This window comes from Limulus polyphemus, unplaced genomic scaffold, assembly GCF_000517525.1.
Source record: "Limulus polyphemus unplaced genomic scaffold, Limulus_polyphemus-2.1.2 Scaffold1889, whole genome shotgun sequence".
In the NCBI taxonomy this organism is placed as follows: domain Eukaryota; kingdom Metazoa; phylum Arthropoda; class Merostomata; order Xiphosura; family Limulidae; genus Limulus; species Limulus polyphemus.
Genome location: NW_013667499.1, coordinates 63,085 through 75,195, shown reverse-complemented (window position 1 = coordinate 75,195; position 12,111 = coordinate 63,085). Strand labels below are relative to the sequence as shown.

General features: G+C 31.7%; 1 protein-coding gene and 1 long non-coding RNA gene across 2 annotated transcripts in view; both read left to right on the top strand.

Annotated features, from left to right (window-relative positions):
* Window positions 1-12,111, top strand: part of LOC106465265 — an 84,072-nt gene that overhangs the window by 25,787 nt on the left and 46,174 nt on the right. The gene's annotated exons all lie outside the window — the stretch shown is intronic.
* On the top strand, window positions 1,078-7,725 carry LOC111087219. The gene is made up of 2 exons (XR_002611938.1): window positions 1,078-1,216; window positions 6,720-7,725. It is a non-coding gene; the product is annotated as an uncharacterized LOC111087219 (long non-coding RNA).

Below are 12,111 nucleotides of genomic sequence, written 5' to 3'. Positions count from 1 at the left end.
CATTACAAATCACTTAACTTCAGTGGATTCTCATTGGACATTAGTATTTTTACGAAAACATTATATAAATTCATCGTGAAGAGCTCAGCGTGTGTGGCCGGTAAATAACGAAAGACAAAGCTAGCTAGTTTCCAGTTAAGCGAATTGTACCTACATCAACTCGTAATTAACTCACTCATCGTTAACCCTCGATAAGATATGAAGGAAGTTCCAGACTAGAAAGAAGACTTCATATTGCTTGTAAGTTTGTGAAACTTTTGTTTATAAATCATTGTTTGTAATAACTGTTTCGGTAAATTGTATTGTTGTGTATATTAAAACGTATTTATGTTAAAAAACTGTGTGTATCAATCTTGTTAGCAAATATAATAAGTTGGAGATATATCGGCATATATTTAAATACTAAATCCAAAGTACAAGTTAACTACTAAATTTAAATTTATCAGTAAACTCAACTTCAGAGTATTAGAAATTCTAATACGTAACATTCCATATTTCAACTATCAAACGTACACTAAGAATTTTGAGAATGTGAATAATCAGACTTAACTTCTCAGGGTAGTCCACGGTGTTGTATTTTTTCCATTGTTTGTTGTGCTTTATCATATCAATTCAATAAAATACACGAATAACAGTGAGTGGAAAGAAGAACTCCTCACTCGTACTGACTTCGAGAGAACCAAAATGATGAAAGTCATAGTGCACTAAGCCATAAAGCAATGCAACATGGGTAATGTGTCCATCCAAACTTCTGATTAGCAGTCGTTACATGACGACCAAGTTAAGGCGTGACGTTATTACGTTGCCGCGAATAATTACAAATCTATCAAAATTATCATACGTCTGTTAAATTATTCGTTTGCATTCTATAAGAAAGTAAACACAATGACATAAATTACTTTCAATATAATGAACTGTACATGATATTGGAGGCGTAAAACTTAAAAAACTGAAGACCATATTTTTGAGACATAATTATTATGAAAATTTCATAATGTCATACTAATGTCAGGACATGAATATTTTATTCTGATGATATTCATGAATAATATAAAGCTTCATATTTAGATACGGACAGACAAACGTATACTGAAGTCGTACTCATATTGACGTTTATTCATGAAACGAATTAACAGAGCCAAAGATACTACTTCGAGCCATTAGAATGAGTATTATTATATGAAACACCGAAAAGTTTAGGTTTTCATTAAAGTATGTAAGTACTTGTATTTTTTATTAGTATTGCTTTAAACTGAAATAATAATGAGCTAAGGATCTTAAGCATTAAGTAATTGTTTTGGTTTACTAAAATATGTTTTAGTTATCCTATGGAAAAATATATTTTCTGAAAGACAAAGAGTGAAAATGTTGAGCTAATATGATTTTAAATTTATTAATCGTCTACATTGATATATTTTTAGTTTAAATTTTTGAAATGTTCGAATTGTATTCAAAAATAAAAATATTTATTTCTTTATTGAACCTTAATAGCAAGTCTTTATTATAATCGACTAAATGAATAATCGTGTACTCAAATAATGTAAGGGTTACCATTTGTAGAACAAGCGTTCAAAGTCAGCTTAAGGAGAAAAATATCTTTAGGACATATGAGAAAAGTTTAAATTTCAATGTTTGGTAGTATGTTAGTCCTCTAATTAAAAAATGTTTTTTAACTTTTACCTCTCTGTTTTGAAGAAAGTATTCTCAAACTAATTTCGTAATGAATGTATTTTCAACTACTATGTAAATATATACTTGCTCTAAGTTAAGGCCTCTTATCGTAATGTTACATCATTATTATTCCTGAAAAGATACATTTGTTTTGTTTTAGATTTGAGACTAAATAGCTACACTAATAATTACAAAATGTAATAACTCTGTATATCACATGTGTATATAAAGTACTTAAGAGATAATAATTTTATTAATACAGTAGACAGTGATGTTTCTACTAAGGTAAGAGTTGCATGAAACCCAGCAAAGCTTTGTAAAGCAATTTAAACGTTGAAATTTAGTTTAATGAACGGCAACTGCCTGTTGTAGAAACACAAGTGTAGAGGACGACGTTTCGAAAGTCTTCCATCTTTCGTCTTCAGGTGAATGTGTGTGTATGGTGTTGTCGGTCTTTATACTATTCTGGTGGATTGTTGATAGCGTGTTAACATACTTGTGCTTCTACAACAGGCAGTTGCGTTCCTTTCAGCTAAATCTCATCATGAATACTCTGCCTAAATAATCTATCAGAGAATTCAAATGTTGGTTTATTATAGAAAAAAATAATGAAACTGCAATTAACAACATTTACGATTATGAACGTATGCTAAGACATTTAAGAATTCTTTACTTATTACTCATTTGAAACTTCTTCTTATTATTTTTTTTAATTTTACTTATTGGCAAGTTTGTTCTTAGTTAATTTAAGTTTTTCTTTCATTGGAAATCCTGAGAAGGCAGAATAGTTTTAGATTTTTTGTGTGCTCTTTTTGAAGTATAGTAATGCCTATGGCCTTAGTTTTGTTTTGGTATTTTTTACATATACTTTTTTCAAAGGTATACACTCACTTAATGTCTCTTGTTGTAGGTTATGTGTTTCTTTGGAGAACAACAGGTTGACAGTTTTATATTTTCACATATGTTCAAGCTGTGGTTTTACTCCAGACTGTGGCAACTGGTTGCATCCCTTTATTTAATTTTCTACTTGTTCAGTTTAAATAAACTACACTAATGCTATAGTTTTTATCGTTGAAAGATATATTCTGTGAAGCCATGAAAGATAAAGATTAGCGTGAGCAACAAATAAGTATGTTAAATATGTTACACTAGTGTCTGATAGGTAACACCAATAGTTTGAGATTATATTTTGGGTTGTATTTGAATACAACAGTATGCACAAAAAGAATACATCGGATATTCCAGCTAAAAATATGCTATCTGCTTCTAATTTTAGTCTTTACTTTCCAACTCTCTAGTTATGTTTTAAATGAAAAATCATTGCTAACAGAGATATGAGGGTTTTCAAACGAGACTCAAAACTCGACTTTCGAATAGTTCACTGTTCTTCTTCTGAAGCCCATGAGTTTTGGAACTCATTTGAAAACCATTACAACTTTTGTATGTGATCCTGTGTGCTAATTTCTTAATCAGAAGAGATGTGATGGAATAGATATATTTAATATCCTTAGTTAATAAAGACATTTTTAAATACAACATACTCTTCAGTGAGTTAATAATGGAAAAAGTTTGTTTAGAGAAGTCAGTAAATTGAGATAGCTCATTCTGTATGTCCATGCCGACAAATGATTAAAATTTATATGCCAACGTTAACTATAATATTTCGACTTGTGTGTGTGTGTTTATATATAGGGAATTATCAGTGTAGGTAGATATTATGAACTTATTACTCTCTTGATATTAATTCCTGCTTGTTAATATTCCATTACGAACTTAGTTTTCTTTTAATTCTAAGAATACATTTTGATATGCATATTTAAGTTTGTGTAATTGAGCGAGTTGTATAAATCTTGTAAATTGTACATTTAGGAACGAGCCAGGTGCACCGTTATTAATCTATATCCATCTTAAAAGTCATTCTGTTTTAGTGAACTTTATAAAATATGTGATTTGTAAGTCAATCGAACTATTTCAGAAATTCTTAATGATAGCTATTTGTCCACAATTATTATTCAGTACACACACATAATCACGGAAACACATGCACAAACTATATATATATATATATAATGTTTGTGAGTCAGGATCACATATAAATGTGTGTTTGTAGCCTGAAATAATTTCGGCTAACAAACATAGTGGGTGCTGTATGAAACATTGTATAGTGTTTAAATATAGTAAGTTACACATGCTTTGCTTCTGATCTCTGTGTTATTAATGAAACTCCAACAGCTGACGTCGAAGTAAATTATTATTGGTGTACGTAACCTCGAATTCCGTATAGCCTTCACTTGCATACATTCGACTACTACCCGTATACTTTTAAATGTTCTATTTAAATTTGAGATATATGTGGACTCTTACGAGAGCAAAGACCTATACAGACTAAATTAAAAAAAATAGATTCTGCTATTTCTCACACACAATAAACATCATTGCCCTATTGAAAAAATATCCCCACATAAGTGTGCTGCAGCTCCTTTAAGTTGCCTAAAATGCACAATGTTTATTTTAACATGTTCCTAGTGTATGGAGAGTGACAACAGAATTCCCCACAATTGTATACCAAATGGTTGATAGGACATGTGTGGCAGTGGTTGCATACATTAGGCTCATTTACGTATAGACTCAGTTTCTGCAAACAGGAACAATAACCAATATTACCTGTGAAGTCGTCTCATTGGTATTTGTCACATTTGTACACTACTTAAAACACATGTATTAAGTAGTTGCCTACCATTTTGTAATGCTGTTAGGATGTTTAACTCATCTGCATTTATGCCTATTGTTCTGGTCCTCAGTGGCTCAGCATAAAGTCTGCGGGTTTCGATATCCATGACGGCACAGCACTGATAGCCTATTGTGCATATTAGTGCTTAAGTACAAATAAACAAGGCCTATTGTTACTATCGTGTTATAATCACTCTTCTCTTTCCATTCTTATGTCTATCAACATTATTTGGGTTGTACTTATTCCTATAAAGAATTGACTTATACCAACGTAAACATAATAAATTGATCTTATTACTTGTAATCAATATCGTATATTTTTTTGAAATAGGTTTTCTTTCTTACTGGCAGCATATCACATTCTTTCTTCACCTGATTCGGTTTATTCGCGCTCACTCTCTCTCTCATACACATTTCCCGGTCCTTTTTTTTTTTTTCTGCCGAGCTTCTGTCTTTTATGTTCCTTTCCCTAACCCACGCCGAATTGGTTACTTTCTCACTAACCTTACACTTGTTTCCCGTAAGCCGTATTATAAAGTTCCATAATCATACGGGATCTTGTACTCTCCGTACAGGCTGAACTTGAAAGGTTGCCACTATACCCGTTCACTCCAATCATTTTTTAATAGCTTAGAGTAATGTAATCCCCTAATTCCTTAGAGACTAACCAAAGGCCGGCCGCTTTCTCACACTCTCTCTACACCGACCGATGCTACATTTCACCTATTAGTAATTTCTGGTTTAAAAATATAATTTAATTTTATCTACGCCTTTGCAATTCACAGTTTGTATTTATAATGTAATAATGGTTTTGAGGAACATAACCTTGAACGATATCAGTGATATTCACACAATGTAAGCCCACAACACCTCAGTCTATACCGCTGACAATTATTTTCCTAAACTTCTTCATTTTTGAACTATTTATCTGTGAATGGACCCCTTAATCTCTCGTCATATATACACACCACACGTAAATACAGATATGCATTTTCTTTATGTGTGCTTATCATCAATTATTAATTCCACATCGAGAAAGCTAGAACAATAAAACTTTACTATTTTTAAACAAATTGTTTTTCATTTTAATTGCTATCTACTTCTAAAATCGTATATAATACTATTCTGCATGGCATGTACGTTTTATAATCCTTATATATGTAGTAAGTATATACAATTAAGCAACCCAATATATTTTATTTCAATTTTTATGTGTATACTTTATAAGATATCACTTTTCGAACATAAGAACTCACTGAAGTTATTGTTCCTTTCCTAATGAATGATGAAGTTGTGTAAATATAACTCAAAATCAGTTTACACACATAGTATGGATAATCAATAAGAGACCAATAATAACAATACCTTTGTCAATATCTTCTAGAATGTAATTAGTATAAAATTTGCTGACACGTAAAAGCTATTTGCAACAGCTCAAAAAGTCTTAACTACATCAAAAAATATAAAATATTTCCAATTAGAAGCAATAACTTTATCGAGTAGTATCATACGAGATCCTGAAATGCCTTTATTTTTACGACATAGTTTTACGTCTATTTGATTTCAAAATAAAAATAACTAAGTTTTCGATGTTTTTCTTTCACACGTTTCATCTATATAACTAATGATAAACAAACATAACAGCAGCTACAGTACTTAGCAGCCTATTTGAATACCTAGGAAACCATAAACGTTTTCTATGAATTTCTTAATTAATCATTTCAAATACGTGATAAAGTCATGCTAAAAAGAACAACTGCCCTGCACATCGACAGATTTTACGTACATTTAAGAGGGTATTACACCACTGACAATTTGCAACGAATGAGGTTTTTTTTTCACTTTATTTTGTTTTTATCAGCTGTAATATTTCACAACATTTCCTATCAAAACTCTTTCCTTTATGTTGTCCTGGAAGTGCTGTTATTTTAAAGTGTAAACTATGAATTTAAAATCGAATAAAACAAAATAATATTACCTTTCTTATACTAAAAATAAATCCTTTAAATAACTAATCATTACCTTTTCTTTTGTTAACGTACTTTTAAATATATATATATAATTGTCATAATTGAAAATATGTATCTATTATCAGTTGTAAACTGTAAACTTGGAAAAAATTCGTTAATATTTATATAACTTTCTCTCATTCATTACAGTAGTTTTCAGAATATTCTAATGATTATACACACATTTATTAACGTATACTAGTAAATTTCCATCATCATATAAAGTATGGCGCAGAAACATAAAAATATTATTAGTTCTTGAAAGCAAAAAATTACCCTCGAGTTAATGACAGAGGAAATCTTTTGTAGGTGCCAGAGGAAACACACGTGTGGACCATAAAACACAAAATAAGAAATAGGCCAAATATATTTAAATTATATAATCGGAATGTGGATCTTTGGTATGACGTTACAAGTTTTATTAAAAATGCCGGATGAAGAACATTTTCACTCTCCTAGTTCGAGAGGTCAAACGTCATGTCAAACAAGACCCAACTTCATCAAGTAACCATTCAAAATTACCATTTCGTCCCAGAGTTGGCTAGCTGACTGGATAGAGAAAAGGAATTTAAGGTTGCTTAAACTTCAAGTTCTTATTCAGGTTTAGTCAATTGTTTATATTCTCGAGTAAAGGAAGTCAAAGATGGAGTCGTTTATTTCCATTAGGTGGCCGAGAAGCGGCTCTAAATGACCTAGAATAGAGGATAACCTAATTAAACTTCGCGAGACAAGTAATTGCTGTGATGCTTCCGTCTCTCTTCGCAATTCTGCAAACTATTTTTTTCTTGTGTGTGTGTGTGTGTGTGAAGTCTTGCTCACTGGAAGAAAATTTAGATGGATGACCTAAAAAACTAAATACATGCATACATACCAGAATATGTTCTTTTATTTTTTTGTCTGTGCTAATGCAAGCATATTAAGCTAAGAAAATACTTAAACATTGCATACCACAGTTTATTACTGATTTAGTCAACAATTTAGATAAATCCACGCGTGGGCGGAAAAAAAACAGCGAACGTTTCCTTCTTCTATTTTATTTTTCAAAATGTACAGATGCATGAACAAAGTTTATCTTAAGTCTTTGTGACATTTGCTTTTTAACTATACATTATGTGCATTTATTATTATCTACACATCATTTATGTTAGGCTAAGACATAGTAGCAATTTTGAAAATTGTGTACAATATTATAAAATACTTTAACCGAAATGTATTTTATTTGCGAATGTGTGAAGGTTACACCTATGTATCAATATCAACTAATAAGTTAATGACATTGAGATTATGAATAAAATAATCATTGGCATTGACGATACTCAGTTGATTACTTAATGAATTTTTAGGTTTTTTAATCACCTAGTTGTTCTACATTGTAAATCGTGAGTCATTTCAACTGAGCTACATTCAATGTTTTACAGTACCTTATTGAAATTAGTTTTTATATTGTTAGAAATAAAAAGTGTATTATATGATCTCCACTAAGGGATATTTAAATTTGGAATTTTTTAATTGTAAATAAAAAGATTGCCTTTATGATGCTCAGTTATTAATTATAATGATAAGCTTATAAAATATTACATTAGAATGGTGTGTGTAGTAACAATACTTTATTATAGAAGGTGTATGTTGTGAAAGATAAACAGGAATTGGAATTGCTCATTATTATTAAGATGGAATACAATACATTTAACGCTGTCAAACTGAGAAATGTATGTTATATTAGACATCTAAATATGTAATTTGTATAATGACACAATTCAATGAACATCTTGAACGATAAGTCAGAACAACCAACAATTTTATCAGACACCTATAGAAAGATGTGTAATTCAGCATTTCACCTACCGCAAAAAATCCATATCAAAATCAAATATATCAACAAAATATAACATCAAATTAGTATAAATATTAAATATTCAGCACTTAGTTGGCCCTCCTCGTACTCTAATGACCTCTGCAAAGAGACATGGCATACTGTCGATGGGGTTATTGGTGTAATCCACCATAGTTTTATCCCAACTTGTAACTAGAAGGCGCTGCAGCTATAGTAGCTGGTTATGGTCGTGGTTAGCAATTTTCTGGCTCAGTTCTGCCCAACAATTCTGAATGGAATTTCAATCTGGAGACCTTGTTGTCCATGACAATCTTGTAAAATCCTCTTCATCGAGATAATCCTGTACAATGCACGCAATGTGGGCAGTGGAATTGTAATCCTGGAACACAAAGTTATTGCCAAACCTTGCCTTAGCATATGGTAGAAATATCGTCTCCATGTGAGGCCTGTAGGAGGCGTCATTGATGTTTCCATGGAGGATGCGAAAAAATAGTTTTTCCACCATGATGAATAGCTGCTCCAACATGTACTGCACCACATTTTGTGTTTTCCCTGTGAGAAAGACAATCTTTCCTCATCTGTACTTCAGGCAAACAACGAACATGAATCTTACTATCAGCTTTAACAAGCCGGAAACAAAACTCATCTGAAAAGATGACATGTTGCCAGTGTCCTAACTGTAAGTTGGCATGCTGTCTTGTCCGAATGATATGGTGACGGCGATGAATTCTGGTTAATATCGGTTTGCAGATAGCCTTTCCTGAAAAATAACCTTGTTTAGTCAGTCTCCTATTCGCAATTCTTCTGGATATCCTAGAATAGATGTGTTTGTGCCATTCCTGTCGTAAGGTGTTGCAAGACAAGGCTATCTCGAGCAGTATGTTTTCGGCGTCTACCAGTAGACTTTCCTGGAGCAACGTTTCCTGTAGTTCGATCACGTTTCGACTTCAGGATACAATACACTGGGGGTACCCAATTGTTCTAGCAAGCCATTTTTGCTTCATACCATTTCTGGACAGTTGATCAATTTAACGCCCTATAATTTCTGACACTTGACGAGGCATGTCTTTACACCAAATACAGGGAAATTGTCTGAACAAAGCGTTGATCTGTTTCGAAAAAGATTATACCAAAAGTACGTCCTTTATACAAAACAGATGTATACGTGTGTTTTGACGAACAACTGGTCAAAACAACTTATATAGGCCAGAATAACAACTGGTACATGTTTGTACAATCATACGCTACTTTCTTTGTTACTACTCGAACATTTACTTAATAACTACTCCATGCACGTAGACAATAACATCAATATAGAACAGTATGAAAACATCTTGGCCAAGACTGTATTATTGTAATCATTCTTCGCTGGTTTGTAAAAAATGTAAACACCATAACAAATATGAAAATGATGTGTAATAAAAACGTTTTTGGAAAAGCAATAGAGAATAATAATTAAATGAAGATCAAGTGGCTGTCGTGTTTCACTTCAAGTACTGAAATCAGTATCTGCACGAATATTTTCCTTAGAGATAATTGCAAGTATTAAGAAAATGTCCAATGTTTAGGAAGTGGAGATAAATAAGATTCGAATGAACATTTTTTAATAATTTGTTATTGAAAAACGACCCTAATCCTGTGATAATGAAATTTGAGCCTAGGAATTTTCGTCCAACGATTTATGATGTTCTTAACACTGTTATAGTTTTATCCATACCGGAATCTTAGTTTATTAGACTCATTTTGAACAGTTTTCTCTTACTTCTAATTCCAAGTATGCATAAAATAAACTTAAGATAAACAAAACCAACGAGATATTTCAAATTATATGAAACATCAGGAGCTAAAAATCAAATTAACAAGCAACGGAGGCATGGAATATTCTTCAGAATTTTTCGTAGTTCGTTAAATAATACCATTTTTTTCATTTTTTCTCGATTTTTACGAAATTATTTTCTTTGTAATCGCTAACGCTCAAAGATTATTTTTACAAGAAGAAAACAGAAATATTTAATTCTGTAATGATAACTCTAAAGCGCTTCCAACTTTTCAAAGAACATTTTAACTGTGATTCCTAATACCTATAATTAAAGCTATATATAATGGCAAGGTTGTTTGATTTTTATAGATTTCGATATTCTAATACTTATGTAATTTGTGATCAACTTTAGTTTTGCAATTAGAAGACCAGGAACGCTAATGGCTTGAATCTTTGAGACGCTGAGCTTCGTTCCGGAAAGTTCCGCATCAATTCTCCTGCTGAATCAATGATGTAACTCCTTCATAACGTGTCTTATTTATTTCAAAATTTACACAGTTGTTCTCAGCTAGCTGCTTATAGACTCAATCAATCTCAATTTAGAGATACAGTAATTGGCCACAATAGTAAGATTTGCAAAACATTAATTTACGGAACAATCTATTTATTGAGACATTCAGGATAGTGATTGCTTGTGCTCTATAAATACAGAGATATATGCATATGGTGGTTACTCTGGAAGACAATCGGCAAGAACCAAGGTTCTTTCAACTTTCAAAGAGGCACGATAATTGGTATTTGTGTAGCAGAAGCATTGTTTTAAAGCACAATCTGCTCGACTAGTTGTTCAAAAACAGCAGGCGTTAAAGTTTACCAGCAGCTCAATCGACAATCTCTACCAACATCAAACAAGCTACTCGCCGACCGTTGTTGCCTAGCATTGTGAAAGTACAAAAGAACGGTATTGTAGAGTACACCAAACTGTGTACCATTTGACCAAATCGTTCATATGGTAGCCAAACTCTAATGAGGTGACCTAATCACTTCAAACGTTACGAGTTTTGAGGCCACATGATAGTTGTGTTCAACCGTCTTTTCGATAACAACATGGTGTATGTATCAATCTTGTATTCACCACTGTGGCTTGACATTTTCAATTTTACAGATATATTTATCTATTATGAAGTTTTAAATCATGTTGAAAATCCTTGTCTGAATTCTTTTGTTAAACCTTGCCTAAGTCTCACTTGATTAATTGAAAAAATTCAGCTGGTTGTTGACAAAGCTTTATGCAAACAAACTAAATGAGAAAATGATTAAAAAACAGAGATGTAACTCCAGTCATAAAGCTTTATGCAAACAAACTAAATGAGAAAATGATTAAAAACAGAGATGTAACTCCAGTCATAAATTTAAATACACTTTCTCCTTTGCTCTTTAATGACTCCAAGCAAAATGCTGTATACCAGTATCTGTCTGTGTGACAAGCTCTTTCGGACTAGCAGTTGCTTTAACGGTTGAAAATGAATGAGTAGACTTTGTTATTCAGAAACTGAAAAACGCATATACCATTATCAATTAAAAACTATAAAGTGCTTGAATTTCTCAAGAGGATGAGACAGCTATGTTTCTAGATGTATAAACACCTACAACACTGGCTACATTATTGTTTACTAAAGGTAAGGACTAGCATACATAATTATACGAATCATAGATTTTAACTCACTTCTTAAATAAATGGGATTCTAAATTATACCAGCAGTGAGTATGCGAATGAACTTATTAAAACACATTTCTCTTGTAAATGAGATATAGCAATTAAGCAGGTTAGTACCCAGTAAATAAATAAATAAAGGCTATTAAAAAAATAGTTTTGGGTCGGTTTGTTTAGGACTCAATAAAAGGTTTGTAAAACACATAGACGCTTAATGTAAAAAATGCAAAAATGAATAAAACTTGAGAAAATATTCAGGTAAACCATCTTAGTAAACTTGTTTTTATTAAGCATTTACATAACATTATATAAAGAGTTTTTGTTCAGAATATGGTTTCTTAAGTTCAGGTCTGACGAATTTCTTCGTTAAGGTTCTTTTCACAAATTTGTCGGC